Source organism: Cucumis melo, chromosome 5, assembly GCF_025177605.1.
Source record: "Cucumis melo cultivar AY chromosome 5, USDA_Cmelo_AY_1.0, whole genome shotgun sequence".
NCBI lineage: Eukaryota > Viridiplantae > Streptophyta > Magnoliopsida > Cucurbitales > Cucurbitaceae > Cucumis > Cucumis melo.
Genome location: NC_066861.1, coordinates 22,764,009 through 22,786,026, shown reverse-complemented (window position 1 = coordinate 22,786,026; position 22,018 = coordinate 22,764,009). Strand labels below are relative to the sequence as shown.

At 33.0% G+C, this 22,018-nt stretch overlaps 1 long non-coding RNA gene across 1 annotated transcript; it reads left to right on the top strand.

The window, feature by feature from the left end:
* Positions 1–18,020, top strand: LOC127149529 (uncharacterized). Its single transcript, XR_007821239.1, has 4 exons — positions 1–83; positions 11,057–11,106; positions 11,911–11,977; positions 17,893–18,020. It is a non-coding gene; the product is annotated as an uncharacterized LOC127149529 (long non-coding RNA).
* The last annotated feature ends 3,998 nt before the right edge of the window (positions 18,021–22,018 follow it).

Genomic DNA, 22,018 nt, shown 5'->3' with positions numbered 1-22,018 from the left:
TTGTCTACTTGATTTTTTGGGTTGAATTTGATAGAAGATGAACTACAAAAGATCTTTGATAGCAACACTTCTCAATCCTCATGGTAACAAAGTTTTGAAACTTATTTATTTTGCAATTGCATTTTATATATTATTTGGATTTTTGTAGTCACTTTCTGATGTAAATTTTTAGATTGTTTGTTATTTGTTACATTGTTTGTTGTTTCTCAAAACATTGGTTGCAACTTTTGTTCTTTGAATAACTTTTAGAATAATATTAACTTAATTTATCATGAACTCTATTAAGGATCAAGTAATGAGTTAATATGTTGCATACAAAACAATAATTGTATAACCTATGTAGTTTGCTATTCATTATTAGGACTTCCAAACTGGCAAAAAAGAAGAAGCCTCTGTAGAGGGTAATCAAGATATGGGGTGAGGATTTAGTAAAAGAAAAAAGTGTGCTTTATATTTTGTAACGTAACTTAACTATTTTGTCTTAGGAATCATGTTAACATGTACTTTAGCATGCTTTGACTATCCTGTAGTGGTAGCCATTGAAAAGCTATTTTGTACGATCCGCTTAGACATATGTTTTAGGAATCATGTAGACATGTACTTAGGAACTAGATAATTTGGTGTTGACTATTCTGCAGTTATGCTAGTTATTGAAAAGCTATTTTATTCAATCCGCTTCGATATATGTTATAGGAATCACATTCACTTCATAATGAACACACTTCAACAACATAAAACACATACACACTTCAAGAATAATAACTTCTTAAGCTTAGCTAAATTCATCCCACAAACTAAGATAAATTACATACACACTTCAACAACACTTCATGATCAACAAAACACTTTAAGAACACTTCATAATCAACAACATTTTTTTATCAACACACTTCAACAACACTTCATGATGAACAACACACTTCAACATTTTTTTTTATCAACAACACACTTCAATAACATAAAGCACATACTTAGCTACATACACACTTCAAGATCAACAACACAAATCAACAACACACTTCAACAACATTATTGTATCTACAACACACATCAACAACACACTTCAACAACACTATTTTATCAACAACACACTTCAACAACACTTCATGATCAACAATACACTTTAACAACATAGAGCACATACTTAGCTAAATTACATACACACTTCAACATCAACAACACACTTTAACAACATAGAGCACATACTTAGCTAAATTACTTACACACTTCACATCAAAACACACATCAACAACATTTTTTTTATCAACACACTTCAACAACACTTCATGATCAACAACACGCTTCAACAACATAGAGCACATACTTAGCTAAATTACATACACACTTCACGATCAACAAAACACTTCAACAACATTTTTTTTATCAACAACACACTTAAATAACACTTCATGATCAACAACACACTTCAACAATATAGAGCACATACACACTTCAAGAATAATAACTTCCAAGCTTAGCTAAATTAAGCCCACAAACTTAGGTAAATTACATACACACTTGAATAACACTTCATGATCAACAACATTCATGATCAACAACACACTTCAACAATATTTTTTTTATCAACACACTTCAACAACACTTCATGATCAACAACACATATCAACCACACACTTCAACAACATAGAGCACATACTTAGCTAAATTACATACACACTTCAACAACACATCAGTGCAAATACCGAATTCAGTCCATAAACTTACCTACATTACATACACACTTCAAGAACACATAATCGCAAACACCAAATTCAGCCCACATACTTAACAAAACTCAAAGCTAAAACACCTACAAGCATATTGATGGTTAAAAGTAAGAAAATTGATCGAACGATGCACTAGCACAAAGTACAAAAGGAGAGAAAACCAATATTTTGAATGAAAATAGATTATGAAGTGTTGGGATTTGAAGTAGAAGGCTGAGAACAACTTTTAGCGTTTGGCAAGTAAAACAGAGTGTCTCATCTTAACAAAAAGTGTATTCAAGTTACATATACTAAATCAATAGAGATAATTTGATGAACTTCAAAAACTGCATTTTAGTAATTCTAAGATAACCTTACCTCATTGATATTGAACATGGCAACCGTATTTTCCTCCAGCACTGTATTTTCCATGGTAGCTCGAACACAAAAATATGTGACAAAAATATGTGACAAAATATGTGACAATGGCATTTGTCGATACAAATACTTTACTTTCTTGAGGATCGTAAAACAAACAACCTCTTGATTCCTTTGGATAACCTACAAATAGACATAATTTTGAACAATGTTCCAATTTTTTAGGATTTTGCACCAACACGTGTATCGGGCATCCCCAAATTCTAAAGTGACGTAAACTACCTTTACGCCCTTTCCGTAGCTCATAAGATGTTTCTGAAACACTTTTAGAGGTAATGTTATTCAAAATATAGATAGCTGTCTCAAAAGCATATCCCCAAAAAGAATCCGATAACTAAGCAAAACTCATTATAGAGCGAACCATGTCCAACAACGTTTGGTTTCTTCTTTCTGATACACTGTTCTGCTAAGGCGTACTAGGTGTAGAGAGTTGTGACTAGATTCCATATTATCAAATAGTCTTGGAATCGTAAATCCATATACTCTCAACCTCGATCTGATCGAAGTATCTTTATTGTTGTATTTAATCCATTCTCAACTACAACTTTATATTTTTTAAATCGTTGTCAGTCGGCTTCACGTCGTCTTTCGATCTAAGCTAGAAGGTAGTCCGGGAAGGGGTGTGACATTACATCCTCGAATCTCCTTGGACTAGACTAAAAATCCACTTTCAAACCTTTAAACTTCAAATTTAGATACTTAACCCCATGAGCTTCCAAGTTAGTTCAAATTCAACGCATCTTTTATGTAGATATGCTTTTTTAATCAATATTCATACCTTAGAGGTTTAGATTCATTAACAATCTCAATATGAAACTAACAAATAAATAACTTAGAAACTTACCCAAATTCATTTAAAATAACCTCAACCGTGTTGACCAATGACCCTAAATGCTTTAGTCTAGGCTAAACATTCCACCCTTGAACCTTAAACTTCACATTAAACTCTTAACAAGATGAGGATCCAAACTTAGTGTATACTTAATGGGTCTTGTATATTAATATGCTCTTAGTTGCAATATCAATAATATGAGAGATTTAGATCATTTAATAACAAACTCAACATCAAAGTAACAAGTCAATAACTTAAGAGATTACCTACACTTGTCCGAAACGAACTTTAAGTGCTGTGAACAATGCTTCGTAATTCTCTAAAGTCCCTAATTTTCCATTCAAACATTATGAGTAATATCTAGTTCATGCTAAAACTAAATGAGTATTTAAGGACTATGAGAGAACTCATTAAATTTACCCAAACCTTAATGATACCTTGTCGAAATAGCCTTAACCACACATTAACGACTTTCTAAATTCAAATTTAGTACCTAAAACCATTTTATGTTTCAAAGCTTATAGAAGTAATACCCAAGCGAACTCTAAAGTTAATGGAATGCCCATTTTCAACCCTTAACATTTAACTATAGGACTCGAGTATCATGGGTAATTCAATTTTAACACTTAAACTTAATGGACATTCAAGAACTCTAGGAAAACTCAACGTAATTACTCCAAACTTTCCAAGAACTTAACAACGTAATCTAAACTTCAATGTTCAATACCAAAACTGCCATCAAACTTCAAAATCTATCATCCAACACCATGGGTTATTCAATATTATCGCCAAAATTAGATGGGTACTCAAGACCCACTCCACAAAGCTTAAAATCCTACTCAAGTTGTGCCAAAACGCCTAATTTCGACCTTTCGAATAGCTGAACAATGACTCAAGCTTTTCTAAAACTTGAATCTAGCATCGAAAAGTAATGGGTAATGTTAAACTCAAGTTTAAACTTAATGGGTATTCAAAATCATCTAAAAAGATAACCCCGAACCATAAAGATCATACTTTAAATGGTTTATTTGAATTAAGAACAGATACGAAAAGTGGCTAAAATCTCCAAATACTCCACATCTAACAACAAAATGTAACGGGTATTGCAAAATCAAAGCCGGAACTTAATAGGTATATGAAAATCTTCAACAAACCCAACTAAAATAAAGAAAAATTACCCGAAATCTGAGATTCGACGAAAAAGAGTTGGAAGAAACAATGTTAGTGGCGATTCAGCTCGTGGAATGACAACAAAAGTTAATTACATGTTGAACATCTTCGAAGATGACGAAACCCATGGAGAACAAATAAAGCAACATCGATCAAGGTCGTCAGCTTCAAAACAACGTGAACAACGACGAAGCGAGTTACGTCGTTGTTGGCTAACGTTGCAACCCAAGTGCGAGGAAGATGGAAGAGTGTCGGTGTGTCAAGTTTTCTAGAGAAAAAATGGAGGGTGAGTTTGATGTAGAAGAAAGATGTAGAAGAAGGATGGAGAAGAAGAAGACAACTTCTGTTTTTTTTTTTTAAAAAAAAGTAACACTAATAATATAAGAAAGACCATCTTGCCCCTCACTTCAAATTAAACTTACCTTTTTGCTCTTAGTTTCCTACTTTCAAACATTCAATTTCCAAACTAAATTTGTTCCAATTTCCTTATTAAAACAATTCAACCTTAAAGAATTGGCAATTAGATTTAAACTTGTTTTCACAACTTAGGAAATATTAATATAAATAAAAGAAGAATGGAACGAGGGTTTACAAGTTACTACCTCCTTTTTAAGAATTTCGTCCTCGAAATTCGATTGAAGTGATCAAATGAAAAGTTGTAGGCATCGAGTCCTCATTGCCTGATCACTTTCCCATGTTACTTCCTTAGCAGTATGGTTCCTCCAAAGAACCTTGACTAACGGTATGACTTGGTTTTCTTAGCACTTGTTTCTTCTTATCAAGAATTGGCTTAGGTTCCTCTTCGTAGGACAAGTTCTCTTTCAAAAGGACCAGTTGTGCCTCAAGAGTATGAGAGGGATCAAGAAAGTACTTATGCCACATTGACCATGAAACACATCATAGATCCTTGAAAGTTCCATAAGCAGCGCTAAACGATATGTGAATGGTCCAACACATTCCAATATCTCACAAGATCCAAGACCTTTTTCTACCAAGCAAAACTTCCCAAAGAAGATTAAGAGAAAACTTTAACACTGACTTCAAATTTATATAAATAACTCCTTTGGCAATAATGGGTTGTGTTTAGTATGTCTCTAATAACCTTTATTGTCTCTTTGGGGACTAGTATCAATTCTTAGACACTTCATTTCCTCACCCTTACTTAACACATAAAAATATTGTTACAATTTCCACTCTAGTAATTGAATTGGATTCAATAGTCCGGTTGCTTTTGTCTAACAGTTTAACCTGTTGGCAAAACAAACATCTTAAGACATACTCAGCTATCTTGCGCTTCCTTCCAAGACACCAATGGTGTTGTTTTAAACTTCGATACACCTTGGTGCTTCCAAATGCATAGCCTAAGCAAAAGTGGTAAGTTTTCTCTTATATTTCATTGTTTACCTATAATTTACCATAAACACATGATCAAATATATCTTATCATTGCTCCATGACCTCCTAAGTTATAGCCTAATTGGAAGTCTTGATTCACTAAGTCTCTTATTTGCTTAAACCTTCAGTATTCTTATCATGAGCCTTTACTCTTGTTAATAAGATTCAATCTTACTCGAACTATACATGCAACCTCTCTGAGAGTCGCTATCAACTGCGCATTACAATTATTAATTGCAAAACATAAAAAGTTGATGACATCCAAGAAGCTTGCAATGAACTATCTTTTAATTTAAAGCATCAGTTACTACATTTGTTTTTTCCTAGATGGTAATCCAATGCATAGTCCATAAACTTCAATAACTTTACCATCTTCATTGTCTTATACTTGAATCCTTTTGATCCAAAGGTACTTTAAACTCTTGTGATCTGTCAAGATACGACACTTCTCTACATATAAAATTGTGTTGCCACTTTTTTAATAATAACACTATTGAGGCTATTCTCACATCATGAGTTGCATAGTTACACTCATGCTTCTTCGATTATTTGGAAGCATAAGTTATCACCTTACCTTTGTACATTAGAGCACAAACTAAACCTTGATGAGAAGCATCACAATAAGATTTAAACACAACATAAGGTATCAGAAGTGTAAAATAGTCATGGGAAACAAGTCGTCTCCCCAATTCCTAAAAACTTTGCTCACAATCTTCATCCACTTAAATTATGAGTCCTACTTGGCCTTGGTTAATAAAAGAGCTAACTTTGAAATTCCTTTTATAAAATGCTGGTAACATCCAATTAAACCAAGAAAACCACATATTTTAGTAATTGTCATGGGTTGCTTCCACTTACATATTATTTTAGCTTCCCGAGGATCCACTAGGACACCTTCGGTTGTAGCAACATGACCAAGGAATGTTATTTGTCTACGGCAAAATCTACGTGGACTGAACTTTACATACTTTTTATTGTCTTGTAACGTCAACGACAATATTCTAAGATGTATTATCATGCTTTTCTTTCCCCTTAGAATAAGTAATACATCTATAATGAGCACAATTGACAATTTACTCTAGCTTGAAATACTCGGTTCATTAAGTCTACAAAGGCAGTTGGTGCATTAGTCAAACCAACCATATTTCAAGAAATTAACAATGCTCATATTTCATTTTAAACATCATCTTTGTTACTTGGCTCCTTACTCTTTAATTGATGATATCTTGCTCTCAACTATTTTAAAGAACACTAAGGTGTCCTTTAGCTGATCGAACAAATCATCAATACATGGCAAAATGTACTTAATAAAGACGGTTACCTTGTCCAACTATCATTAATTATTACTTACCCTTAGGATGCCGTTTTCTTCTTAACAACTCAAGACTAGTGCATCCAAAGAGAAACATTGGGCTACATAGAACCCTTAATCATAAGTTTCTACATTGAGCCTTTAACTTCCTCAGTTTCGTTGGAGTCCGCTTGTATGGTGCGAAGGGATTTGTGTTATACCAATACTAACTCCATGAAGAAATCGATTCTCTCTATAGATAGTAATCCTCGTATTCTGTTTGGAAATACATTCTCAATACCTTTGTACCATAGAAATGTTCTCAAATTTTAGCTCTTGATTTGGGTATTTATTACATAAGCCAAGTAGGCAATACAACCCTTTCTTAAACTACCTCGCTCTTACCACGGAAATAACATACGCGAGAAATCTTTCCATTGCCTTTAAACTCACTTCAACGTCACCTTGTTACTTAAACACTTGATCTTTTATGATATAAACCTATAGTGGTGTGATACATTGACAAGAAATCTATTCCAATAGACTCATCAAATTCCAGGGTTAACCAGCCATTAGCCCCTTCAGATGATAAGTTCGCAAGATTAGCTATTCAAGCACCCCTTGAGATTCATTTCTCTACCTTATTCTCAAACAAGTTCTTTGCAACTTGTATAGCCGTAGTTATAAGTTCAACAACATCATCCATTCAGTACTAACAGTAGCAGCATATGAACCTCCGTTCTTAAACTATACTTAAAACTTTTTCATTTGTTCACCTCGTCTTTTATAACTAAAATAGAATATTTGGACGATTAGATGTGCTTCTTTCCATATTTTGCCATAAACACAGTTTCCTGTTAAAGCTTCCAAAATTCATTTCGCTTCCTATTTTCGAATGACCACTGATCGGGTTCTTACGGATAACTCTTTAAGATTCTTTGTAACTAATTAATCTACCATCAGACATAACGTAGAGAAACGCCATCAGTTCTTCGCTCCTCTTTACAACAAGAGAGTGGCAGGTCAAGCCTTCATTTCATTTAGACAACTCATGGTTCCATGTTCTTTCCAACACACTAGTCTACCACTAAGGCTTAACTTAGTATAACGCCATCAACACTTTGCCCCTTTTTACAGTAAGAGAATGGCAAGTTCCACTCGCTTGTCTTATGTCGAATGTTGTTGTTCCTAGACTCTTTAAAAGCTCAAATCCTTAGTTTTTAAGACTGGCTCACATAATTCTCATGCCAACAACAATATTCTGAGTTAAATGAGATATCATCAGCTCACCAAAATTCTTTTTCCGCCTGAGGGTAACTAATGTCGCTTTAACTTCCTCAACTGCATGTCTAAACTATCAAGAGCATCACGAGTTTTCTTAGTAGGTTGCTTGGATCGTATGCCACAATTGTGTATGTTTCAATGTAACTTACTTATTCGATTCAAACTCTTGCTAACTCTTGAATGCAAAGGCTCTTGATTTTCCTAACTCTTGCACATAACCCTTAGGTTTCCCAAAACCATGCTCTGATACCAAAATTGTCGCACCCTGTTCTAAATTTTCCCCTCTAACCTAGATCGTGGTGTGAATCTACTCCTTAAACTCATTCCTTTCATAAATAGGATTAAGAAAACCTATTTCAAGAAATTCTATAGAAATTTCGACATAGTCTCCTCTGAAAAACGAACTAACCATACCTGAAAATAGAAGAAAGACACACTTCTAACCTTTTCAAAAACTCAAATATCATCGAGTGTGTCTCACTATACACTCATCCAACATAATCCAGAGTCCCAAACAAAGTTTATATTCAACTACGAATTAGTTGCAAAGGAAATACAATCTAATAAGAGACATTACATACTCAAATTCTCATCGTGACTATCGCTTCTTCTAATCACCCGGTAATGCAATAGAATACATAAAGAATATACATACTACAAAATGAGATACTACAAACACTGACAGGAAAGCACAACCAATGCTTGGTCCTTGACCATTACCTGGAGGGGAGAAAACATTGAAAACATGAGTTGAAACTCAATGAATGACAATTTTGTTTATTTTTCTTAAAAACTTATAAAACATATATTTAACTATTTAGTTATAAAATCAACATCGAAATGATAATTAAAACATTAGAATCATATATTACCATAAACCATAAGTAAGGCCAACAAACCTATATCCAAACTAACTATGGCAAGGCATCTAAATATACGGCCAAAGATAGCTCGCACATGACCAAAAATCATACGACCAAAACTAGCTCAAGCATATTTAGTACCTGCCACGATAACCTCTATCCAATCCAATCCAACCAATCAAACCCAACCATAATAGCATACTAAGCATACGGCCCAGGGATAGCTCACACGTGCTCCATATCCACCAGGAAACGCGCGGCCAAATGGAGCTCACGCATACTCAGCACCTACCACGGTAACAACATCCCACTCCTATGTGCACATAGAGCCACCCAACATGGGTTAAGCTAGGCCTAAAGCCATATCACAATCCTCCATCCATATCCTCACTTAGGCTCAGGTTCTCGGATCTCCGATCACAGCCTCTTTCAACCCTGAAATCCTCTGAAAACCATAGGTGGCGCTACAGAAACACATTCTCGTAGCCTTAAGGGTAATCACCAACATTCATAATATCACATATTTTATGTTTAACAACCAAACATGGTCGGGAACACATTTCATAAAGCCATTTTAAATCCTTAGCAACTAAAAACATGTTATAAGAATAACCTTTCATTCAAAACATCCACGTTTAATAACAGATCAAGTATTCCTTAAATCAGTTGCCGTATAAATCATGATTAATAAATTCGAGTTCAAACATGCTTTCGAAATATAAGAGTTCATGGAAAACAGAAAGACATATTTGAAAAAATTTCTAGCAGATGGTTCATAAAGTAATTATATTCGAAGTTCTCACAATCATGACATATTATAGGACATATATACATTGATAAGGAAATACTTGAAAATAAGCCACTCACAGTCAATAACTCGATCCCCTAAGATTATACGTTTTCCCCCATCAATTTGGCCTGAAACAACATTCAACGTCACATCATTGTTTTCACTTAGCAAGACAACACAATAATCTCTAAAAATACTTCTTTAAGAGCATTCAAGCTATTTTACATTTGTTGAGTCCTTACATGTAAACCCAATATTTTCTTGGTTTAATTTCTTTAAATGTGGAAAAAAAAGAGAGAAAAAAATGGAAATTAAGTGTGTTTGTATATATATAATTGTTTTATTAAGTAAAATAAAGAAAAAAGAAAAGAAAGGATAAAAGGAAAAAAAGAGAAGAAATTTTTCATTTTTCTTTTCTTCTTCTTCTCTTCCCTTGACCGCCAAACTTTTTCTTCAAAAAGTTCTCATCCATCTTCCATTTTTCCTTCTTCAATTTACAGGGAAAATTTAAGAGAGAGTTTGGAAGGAAGAAGAAGAGGAATTTTACTAGAGTTTTGAGGTTGAAGAAAAGAAGGAGAACTCAAGCAAAGTGTATCCATGGCAGAATCTTGGTTCATTCTGCACATCACTGTTTTTTAATTGAGTTTGAACTCTTCAAAAAGAATTAAGAGGCGAGGTTTACATTTACTGAAATTTAACTCATTTTCAAACGAATTGTATGAAGAAAGTTGGAGCAAATTCTGATATTCATTGGGTGCTTTTTGACAAAGAAAACAGGGTAGTTGGTTTTCACGTAAAATTAGGAGGTCTCTTGTTTTTCTTGTATTGTAGAGTGTACCGATGAAGTTAGGATCTCTATTTAGTATGGTTGTTATTCGATTTACTACAATGTTCATGAAGAAATCTTGAACCAAAAATGACTAAAAATAAGTTAAATCGTAGGGAAAAGTTAAAGAGGTCGTGTGCTCGTGATTCTGAAAGTTGTTCTGTTTCGAGGGTTATCTGAGTTTATTCACAAGGAATTAGATTTATATATCTTTAGGTAAGTTTTAGAGGACCTCAAAATGAAGATTTTGACATAAAGAACACTCATTTTGGTTAAGTATTGAGGGAGTTATAGTCATTTGAAGGTTATGTTAGAAATCTGGAAATTTCAGAGAGTTGTTGAAATAGGATTTTATTTCTTAAGCTTTGTTTTCGTGAGCGACATCTTTAGTGCGACATGTTATGTATATCTTTAGAAAACCAAAATGTTTAGAGTTCTAATACTCGGTTGGGTTGTTGGCAGGCCGAGAAGAACTAAACGAAGCTTATAGACCAAGGATCTAACCCAAGATTGTGAGTGACAAAACCAATTTTGAAATATTTTCCATAACTGTTATTTATGATTGAATGCGATGAATGTTTATTTCCGAAGCCATGAAAGGTATTTGAATTTCATGACTATTTTCAAGTATACGTTTGGAAACTAGATTTCTTAATGAAATTTATGCTAGCACGTGGATATTAAATGTTTGGAAAGTATTTAAACCACAATGTTTTAAGCAAAGCATGAATTAGTAAGAAGTTTTGTTTTAAGAACTACAGTTTTCCACGAAAGAGCTGAGTAAAGTTTGAGCTCTGTGTAAGATTTATAAGCAGGCATGTTTTAATATTTTTAGATGATTTATGAAATTTTCATTAACTACATGACTAAGATCTTAAGCATGAGGCTAGAGATTACCGTGTGCACACTGGTTAGATTCCGTTGTTGACACTGAGTGTACTCCGTAACAACATGCTGTCGTGACTGTTGGGCGGGTGCCACTACGACAAAGACAATGGGAGTGCTAGGTGGGTCCCACTACATCGTAGAGCTTGTAAGCCTTGTTGTACTAGGTGTACCCTACACAATGTAGATTTGTCATGTTAGTTAAAATATTTTGTTATACTTGATATGCCTTGCTAGATTTCAATGATGTATATGCTGAGTATTTGAGAAAGCTATTCTTACTACTATACATTTACATTTACGACTTGTATAAACAGGTTTATATGTGTAAAGCTTTCACGTGTTCTTATCTTTAAATTTATAGTTTTAAACTGAGTCACTCACTAAGCTTTATAGTTCACCCTTTCCAAAATGTTTTACCCATTTTCCAGGTAGAGATCGAGTTTCTAGTGCCTGATAGACTGCCTTAGTCTGCCGAAGCTCCGTTATCGATTACCAGTACGTGTTTCGAGTTGGGCATAGAGTCTGTTGTGTTATGATGCATATACAACCTTGTATGTTATAGATACTCCACAGTTTGTATAAGCTTTAGGAGCTGCAGTTGTGTAAATTTATGTTGGTTATATTTTGATTAAGGTGTCTTTAGGTTTACTCGTGAAATCAGTAAATTTCGAGGTACACTTCATGTATGTGTATGATTAGTCTAGGATTCACTACGTTGTGTACATGTATAATAGTTTATATACTAGATTCGCAAGTTCATCTGATTAAAGTTTTAAGCAGAGTCGACAGATACAGGTAAAGAAAATCATTATCGATCGGCTTCACGCTGTCTTTCGGTCTAAGCTAGCAGGTAGTCCGAGAGGGGGTGTGACATTACATCCTCGAATCTCCTTGGACTAGACTAAAAATCCACTTTCAAACCTTTAAACTTCAAATTTAGATACTTAACCCCATGAGCTTCCAAGTTAGTTCAAATTCAACACATCTTTTATGTAGATATGATTTTTTAATCAATATTCATTCTTTAGAGGTTTAGATCCATTAATAATCTCAATATGAAATTAACAAATAAATAACTTAGAAACTTACCTAAATTCATTTAAAATAACCTCAACCGTGTTGACCAATGCTTCCAAGTTTTGAATTGAACTTTCCCCTAAATGCTTTAGTCTAGGCTAAACATTCCACCCTTGAACCTTAAACTTCACATTAAACTCTTAACAAGATGAGGATCCAAACTTAGTGTATACTTAATTGGTCTTGTATATTAATATGCTCTTAGTTGCAATATCAATAATATGAGAGATTTAGATCATTTAATAACAAACTCAACATGAAAGTAACAAGTCAATAACTTAAGAGATTATCCCCACTTGTCCTAAACGATCTTAAGTGCTGTGAACAATGCTTCATAGTTCTCTAAAGTCCCCAATTTTCCATTCAAACATTATGGGTAATATCAAGTTCATGCTAAAACTAAATTGGTATTTAAGGACTATGAGAGAACTCATTAAATTTACCTAAACCTTAATGATACCTTGTCAAAATAGCCTTGACCGCACATTAACGGCTTTCTAAATTCAAATTTAGTACCTAAAACAATTTTATGTTTCAAAGCTTATAGAAGTAATGCCCAAGTGAACTCTAAAGTTAATGGAATGCCCATTTTCAACCCTTAACATTCAACTATAGGACTCGAGTATCATGGGTAATTCAATTTTAACATTTAAACTTAATGAGCATTCAAGAACTTTAAGAAAACTCAACGTAATTACTCCAAACTTTCCAAGAACTTAACAATGTAATCTAAACTTCAATGTTTAGTACCAAAACTACCATCAAACTTCAAAATCTATCATCCAACACCATGAGTTACTGAATATTATTGCCAAAATTAGATGGGTATTCAAGACCCACTCCATAAAGCTTAGAATCTTACACAAGTTGTGCCAAAATGTCTAATTTCGACCTTTCGAATAGCTGAACAGTGACTCAAGCTCTTCTAAAACTTGAATCTAGCATCGAAAAGTAATGGGTAATGTTAAACTCAAGTCTAAACATAATGGGTATTCAAAACCATCCAAAAAGATAACCCCGAACCATAAAGATCATACTCTAAGTGGTTTATTTGAATGAAGAACGGATACAAAAAGTGGCTAAAATCTCCCAATACTCCACATCTAACAACAAAATGTAATGGGTATTGCAAAATCAAAGTTGAAACTTAATGGGTATATGAAAATCTTCGACAAACCCAACTAAAATAAAGAAAAATTACCCAAAATCTTAGATCCGACGAGAAGGAGTTGGAAGAAACAATGTTAGTGGCGATTCAGCTCGTGGAATGACAACAAAAGTTAATTACATGTTGAACATCTTCGAAGATGACGAAACCCATGGAGAACAGACAGAACAACACCGATCAAGGTCGTCGGCTTCAAAACAATGTGAACAGTGACGATGCGGTATGCTGGTCGTCATCAGCAACGGAGGAGCTTTGTCAGCGCCAGCGAGTTATGTCGTTGTGGCTAGCATCGCAACCCACGTGCATGGAAGATGGAAGAGCGTTGATGTGTCATGTTTTATAGAGAAAAAATGGAGGGTGAGTTTGATTTAGAAGAAGGATGGAGAAGAAGAAGACAACTTTTTTTTAAAAAAAATAAAAGTAACACTAATAATATAAGAAAGACCATCTTTCCCCTCACTTCAAATTAAACTTACCTTTTTGCTCTTAGTTTCCTTCTTTCAACATTCAAATTTTTCCAGTCTTATTCCAAACTAAATTTGTTCCAATTTCCTTATTTAAACAATTCAACCTTAAAAAATTGGCAATTAGATTTAAACTTGTTTTCACAACTTTGGAAATATTAATATAAATAAAAGAAGAATGGAACGAGGGCTTACATAACTTATATAAGTTTTTTCGAGTATAGCAGAACAGATTTGAATACCTTTATAGAAAATGAACGCTTCATTAATTTTAAAAGATATTTTAGACATTTGTTCAAAAATATAAGAGATAGATATTAAACTTCTTCTCATTTGAGGTACATACAAGATATTCTTAAGTATGACATATCTATCTTCAAAATACAACTTAAGATCTCCCACTGCTTCAGCTGAGACCATCTCTCCTGTTCCAACCTTGAGAGTGATCTCACCTTCTGAAAGCTTTTTCCAAGAACTATTTTCCTAAAATGAGAAATAAATATGGTTAGTGGCTCCTAAATCTAGTATCCAAATTGAATTTTCATATTCCTTTAAACATGTTTCAACAATTAGTAAATCATATTTACCTTGCGTCTCCTTCTTTGTCTTTTTCTCTACAAGGTACTTTAGGCAGTTCCTTAACAAGTGCCCGTTTTGGCCACAATGGTAATACTTACCTTTTTCTACATCTTTCTTTCCCTTGTTCTATTTGGGAGTCTTTCCCTTTTCCTTCTTCTTTATTTAAGCATTAGGTTTTGAGGGTTCAACTTTGGTTTTAGAGGATGATCCTCTTGAAAACTTCCTTTTTACGGTAGCAATATTTGCTTCCACTTGCTACCTCTTACCCATGGTAAGGTTTTGGAATCGCAGGAGCTCGTTTAGAAGGGTTGTCAGATTAAACTCTATCTTGTTCAGAGACGCATTTGTCTGAAATGGTATGAAGCTCTTCGAAAGAGACTCTAAGATAAAACAAACTTGATTAGCCTCATCAATGGCACCACTATTTACTTCGGCGATGTTAAACTGCATCATCATGTCTAGGACATGTTCTCTAATTGAGGTCCCCTCGTTTATACGCTTAATGTAAATGCATTTGATTCCTCGTTCTTAGGGACCATTCTGGTTACACAAACATTGCCTTTAATGAATCCATAATCTCTTTAGCCGTGGCTAAGGATTCATGTTTCTTTGCCAAAACTTCAAACATGCTGGTAAGAATGTAGACACGAGCTTTTTCATTAGCCTTTACCCATCGATCATATACTTTTCAACTAGTTCGGTTAGAATTAGAGGTGGGGGTTTGAGGACATTCCTCCATTAAGACAAATCTTAAATTGTCAACCACTAATATTATGTTAAGATTTGATTTCCATGCCACATAATTATCGCCATTAAGTTTTTCGGAAGCTAAAAGTTGGACTATTGAGTTATTCATGCTGAAGAAACAAACATATTCTCTTTAGAAGAAAAACTATAATTCTCTATAAATCAATCTATTTTAGCAATTATTAATAATGTACCCTTCACTATTATGTTTTGCAACCATATTTCAAACATTTAGAATAACCTCCACCGAAGGGTAGTTGTTTATTCCTCCCTTGAACCAAGACAATCTTGACTAGATGCTAACTCTAGAATAACTTTTTCTTCTTTATAGCATTTAGTCATCGCTTGTTTGGTCGAGAATGTACTAACAACTTAGTAATTCTTGTAAGTGTAACCCGCTATTTTTGGGTCTCAGAGATTAAAATCAATATGCTCCGAAAGTGGAAAGTCAATATGAAAACCAATCTAAGAAAACCTATCCATCTTTGGAATTTGCAGTGTTCCGAATTCTATACTAAAGGGAACGTCGCTCCAAGGCAGACTTGCAGACGCATTATAAGAATCTCACGATGCGACCTAATGGAAAAGATCGTAGGATGTGTTGTCACATATCCCTCATCCACTTACTATGAACTATTTCCCCTATCCACCTTGTTATTGATCCATGCAAACACTCTTCGAAGGGAGTCCGCTCCTATGCACGGCCCAAAGCCCTGCATAGACCTCACGGTGTGAACTCTTAGGGACGCTAGAGTTAAAAATACATTATTTTTCTCTAGTTGAATTGTTCTATAACGGTTTTAAGGGTTTTCTATTACTTTAGGATTATGTTTAGGCTAACTTAAACAAATCCTAAGTTTAGGTGAAACATTCGAGCGTAACTATTATACTAGATTTTAACCTACGATGTCTAGGTGATAAACCAGTTTTATTACCTCTGAACTCTCACGAATGCTCATAAAACTAGGTTAACTAGGCTCAAGAACTGAATATGATCTCCAGGTAGCAGGTGTTCCGTAAATCGTCAACTTAAGAACCTTCAACCTTAGTCATCTTATATGACTTGTTGACAAGATCGAATCAGGTGAGCCTCTTGTAACCAGTTTTTCAAGATATCTACCTAATTCTATGAAAAAGATGGGTGGTATGTTTGACCTAGGTGAACATGCAACTTATCTTTGTTATAGATTTTAAGAGTACTTGATTTTGTAACACTTATAGGAAAATGCCGCCAAGAAGAGGTGCTCATAGGGGTGGTCAAGGAGGCCAAGGAAGAGGAGTAGGATGTGTCCAACCTGAAGTACAGCCTGTAGCTTAAGCTACCGACCCTGCTACACAAGTTACTCATGTGGACCTCGCTGCTATGGAACAGAGGTTCAGGGATTTGATTATCTAGATGCGGGAGCAGCAGCAGCCTGCCCCGCCATCTCCTGCTCCGGCTCTAATTGTACACCAGGGCTTATCGAATTAGTTGTCGACAGAGGCCAAACATTTGAGGGATGTCAGAAAGTACAACCCCACGATATTCGATAGGCCTTTGGAGGACCCCACCAAGGCTCAGATGTGGTTGTCTTCTTTGGAGACCATCGGTATATGAAGTACCCTGAGGATCAGAAAGTTCAGTGCGTCGTTTTCATGTTGACAGACAGAGGCATTGCCTGGTGGAAGACGGTAGAGAGGATGCTAGGGGGTGACGTGGGTCAGATCACTTGGGAACAGTTCATGGATAGTTTCTATGCGAAATTCTTCTATGCCAGTTTGCGAGATGCCAAGTGGCAAGAGTTCCTGAACTTGGAGCAGGATGATAGAACAGTGGAGCAGTATGATGCGGAGTTTGATATGTTGTCCCATTTCGCACCTGAGATGGTAGCGACCGAGGCTGCCAGAGTTGATAAGTTTGTCAGAGGTCTCCGGCTAGATATCCAGGGTCTTGTTCGAGCCTTATAACGACTAAGGAGACTGTTGATTAAACCTAAATTGTCTGACCAACTAAACTTAAAAACTGAGTCGTTAGCTTGGATGATATTGTGATGTGACTATTGTAGACGGTTTAGTATGGACTGGGGGGTAACAGTTAGCATTATCGATGGGGTAGTGTAGCTTGCAAGCACGGTGTCCTTCGGGATTCCTTGACTGATATGTGCATCCTTCAGGATCACTCAACTGATGTGTGCATCATTTGGGATCACTAGACTAATTGATGTATCTGATGGGATCACTAGACTGATTGATGTGTGCATCCTACGGAGCCACTAGATTGTTTATGTAGGGTACTCCTTAATAGGAAGCTAACTGTATTACCCTAACGGGCCCAATAGTGGGTCCCTTACTGGGTATACTTTTATACTCACCCTTTTACTCTTTAACATTTTTAGGTAAGGGTAACGCGAGGGGCAGACCGGCGAGAGGCAAGAAGGATGCGTGAAGGCCATATGAACATGTCTACTTTTTGATGCTTTCACTGAACGTATTTGTTATGTCTATTTCTTTTTAATTATTAAATGGAGTCATGGTTAGAACATCTGTTTTGCTGTTTTGTTTTGACGATTTCATGTACTATGGTTTTGGAACTTTTGGAAAGTGATCTAAAATAGGGTCCGAAACTGATTTTGTTATATTTTGAATGTTCTTAATGAATCGTAAACAGGTCTTTTATGAGTTTGTGTGATTTAATGTCGAGTCTTAGCAGTAAGTAGTAACCTCGGCTTAGTCTAGAAAGTTGAGTCGTTACAACATCTCTTATACATGTAATGATTGTGCAAGACACGCGAAGTTTTGCTAGCATGTTATTGTTCAACACTCTGACACTTACAAAAAATGCGAAATGTAAGAAAAAGATCTCATATATGTAATTAATAGATTTATGATATTTTAAACCTAATTGCAATTTCTGGAAGTTGGTTTTAGGTTTAAAATATCATAAATCTATTAATTACATATATGAGATCTTTTTCTTACATTTCGCATTTTTTGTAAGTGTCAGAGTGTTGAACAATAACATGCTAGCAAAACTTCGCGTGTCTTGCATAATCATTCCAGGTATCAGTTTCCAATTTTTTATTTAAAAAGCATCTTTTAAATGAATAGACCCAAATAATAACAATAATATTTATAGACCCAAATAATATTTCCAATTTCTTAAGCATTCCAATGCTATTTATAGACCCAAATAATAACAATAATATTTATTATTATTATTTCCTTTTTCTTTTAGGATATATATATATATAATACCAAATATATACATATATCTTTATTTTCATTATCTTTCTTAAATAAATGTCTTAAATGCACAAAATCTTAGGCATTTATAATCATTAATAATAATAATAATACTTCTTTATTATTATTATTTTTCTCTCACCAAAATCTAAAATAAACATATATATTTATTTAAACTATCATTCTCTCCTGTAAATAAATATATATCTTTTTCGTCCAATCAAATCAACCATCTCTCTTCTCATGGATTATCTTATTTTCCAAACAAATATAATTATATTTTATAATATAATTAACTTCACTTTTCCAAATTATTAATTAAATATATATCCATATATATATACTCAATTAAATCCAATTACACCAAAACCAACTTTTCCCTCCAAAATCTCAAATTAACTTAAATCCTCAATTAATTTAATCAATCAAATCTTTTCCAATAAATCACTTATAACTTCAAACATGAATTATCTTAACCCAACCATAACAACTTCACGCCATAATCAAGATTTATCTTTCTGCAGAATAATTAATTATCTTCACAATAATTAATTATTATTTATCTTTCTCCAAAATAATTAATTATCTTCCACAATAATTAATTATTATTTATCTCATTCCAAAGGTAATTATCCTTTTACAAATAATTACATTTTCCCAAAATATAATTATTTTACTTTTTCTCTCTTACTAAATATCATTTCTTCAAAATACAATTATCTTTTCCTTAAATAATTATATTTCAACAAATATAATTATCTTTTCCTTTAACATAATAATTATATATATATTTTCACATATACATATAATTATTAAATCTCCAACAAACTTTCCACCCCGCAATTTAATTAAATAACATCCATAATTATTTAATTAAATTCAACTTCAACAACACTAAAATCCACAACTTTACTTAATCCTCACAACATACCATTTAATCAAAAACTCAACAAACACCAAGTGCCAAAACCTCTAATTAATTAAATATTCATCCAACAAATATTTAATTAATTTCAATTCCTACATAAATCAAATAATTCTCATTAAATGAATTCAAAATAACGACCAATAAATTAAATCTAATTAAAAAAAATTAAGATAATTAACTCCAAAATTATCTTAATTTTTGGGGCGTTACAAAATATGTATAAAGAAAGATTCAAATGGATTTTTCCTTTTTGTTTTGAACGTAATATTATTATAGAGCAATATTTCCAAATTTTACAATTTTAAAATGTTACTTTATTTATATCCTTTTATTTAAATTTTGGTAGTTGAGAGAGTTATAATAATTAACTCAATTCTTTTCAACCTAAAGTCATGATACCCTTAATTTTAATTATAAAAAAAAAAAAACAAAATTCAAATGGCTACGGACTAAAATCTAAATAAATAAAATAAAGGATAATATGAGATATAACAATGTTTTTAGGGGTTATTTTGAAAAATGGTAAAACCATTTATTATTTTTTGCAATATGCACGTGTGTCACATGCATGTTATTTTGTAAAATACCAAAATAACTTCATTCGATGACCGTAATTATTTCAATACTTGCTTTCTTATTAGAGTATCTCGAATGTAATTAATTTGTAGTTTAACTTTTTCAGGAGGTTGCCTTAGACTTTGGTTTGTATTGTAACATGTGAAATTGATTTGCTGGAAACTTTGCTCCATTTTAATTTGTTGGATTCTTTGTATTGATTTCTTAATATAAGGATATATGCATGCAACTTTGTAACTAAAAATATTAGAGCTGGGTTATAATTAATCTGGTTGAGAGGCTATTTCTTCCCCATTTTCTGATCTCAAGTTGTCGTATTGAATCAAAGAATTGATTGTAGCTCGACCTTTGATAGCATTGCTATTCGTAACTCTTTGCATTTTCTCCCTAAGTCTCTTGCTAAGTGAAACACACTTTTGTCGTGTCTAAGTATATTTGAATAATTTCTTTAAATGCTTATCAAGATTACAACTACCGTTCTTTAGGCTAAGCTACTTTTAAATTAGAAACAAACTAAAAGAAAGTGTGCATACAAAATACAAGATGCATCTCTTATACCTGAAGTGATGGTGCAAGACACCCAAGTTTTGCTAGTATGCTTTTGTTCAACATTCCGATACTTGTTGGGACACATTTCGCCAAAAAAGTATATATTATTGTAATTTAGAATTGACGTTATAAATAGTTTTAGTCTTAATTTTTTATCAATATAAACATAATTCAAACAACACAAATTGTATTTTCAATTATGCAAGCTTGGTGTGTGTGTGTATATATATATATATATGTATGTATATATGTATATATATGTATGTTTTAATATTTAAAAAACATTTATATACATACATATACATATATAATAACACTGCGTTTTCTTTTGAAGAAAAATTGTAAATATTGCTCTATAATAACATAATGTTGGCAAGAAAAAGGAAAAAGATGCTTGGATTTGAATCTTTCATATAACAAGTAGTGCAAACACCATTTGGTTCTCTACCCATTTTTAGGTTATTCTTCGATTATAAGCTATTTATATAAGCAATTATGATAGTTTGCAATATTATTACAATTAGAATATCTTACAGCTAATATTACTGTTTTCTCTCCGAATGTTCTTTTTAAAAAAAAAGAATTAAAAACCTAAAATTTCACTTTTTTTTTTCTCATATCTCTCAATTTCTTTAAAATTATAAATATTTCAAAATATTTTTTATATATAGTACAATTTTTATATTCGATTAATGGTTTGCTTTTTCAAGAAAATATATATTATTATAATTCAGAATATCTACATTCTAAATGGTCTTGTCTTGATTTTTTAAAATATAAACACAATTCAACCACTATAGATTGTACACTCAATTATGCAAGATTCGTATAGATATATGTGTATGTATATTTTATTAAAATAATGTTGTTTGGAAAACTTATTAAAAAAAATAATGCACTTTGAAAACAATTTTTAAAAAATTCGAAGATCGTTGAACACTTGATCAATATTTAAGAAAAAAATAATTTAAAAGCTAAGAAGTGGACGAGTCTCGTTTATTTTTCAATGTCTTCCCTTTTTTTAATCATTTTCTTTAATTTTGAAAAATATAATTTTCAATTTTTAATTATTATATATATATTTTAAAATAACTTAATTATATTACAAATACTATTAATATAAATAGATGGCCATAACCTTTGTTAATCCATTTATTATTCAACACTCGTGCCATGTGTCAAGTAAACATGGATTCTTAGTGGCCATATAACTCACCTCATACTTG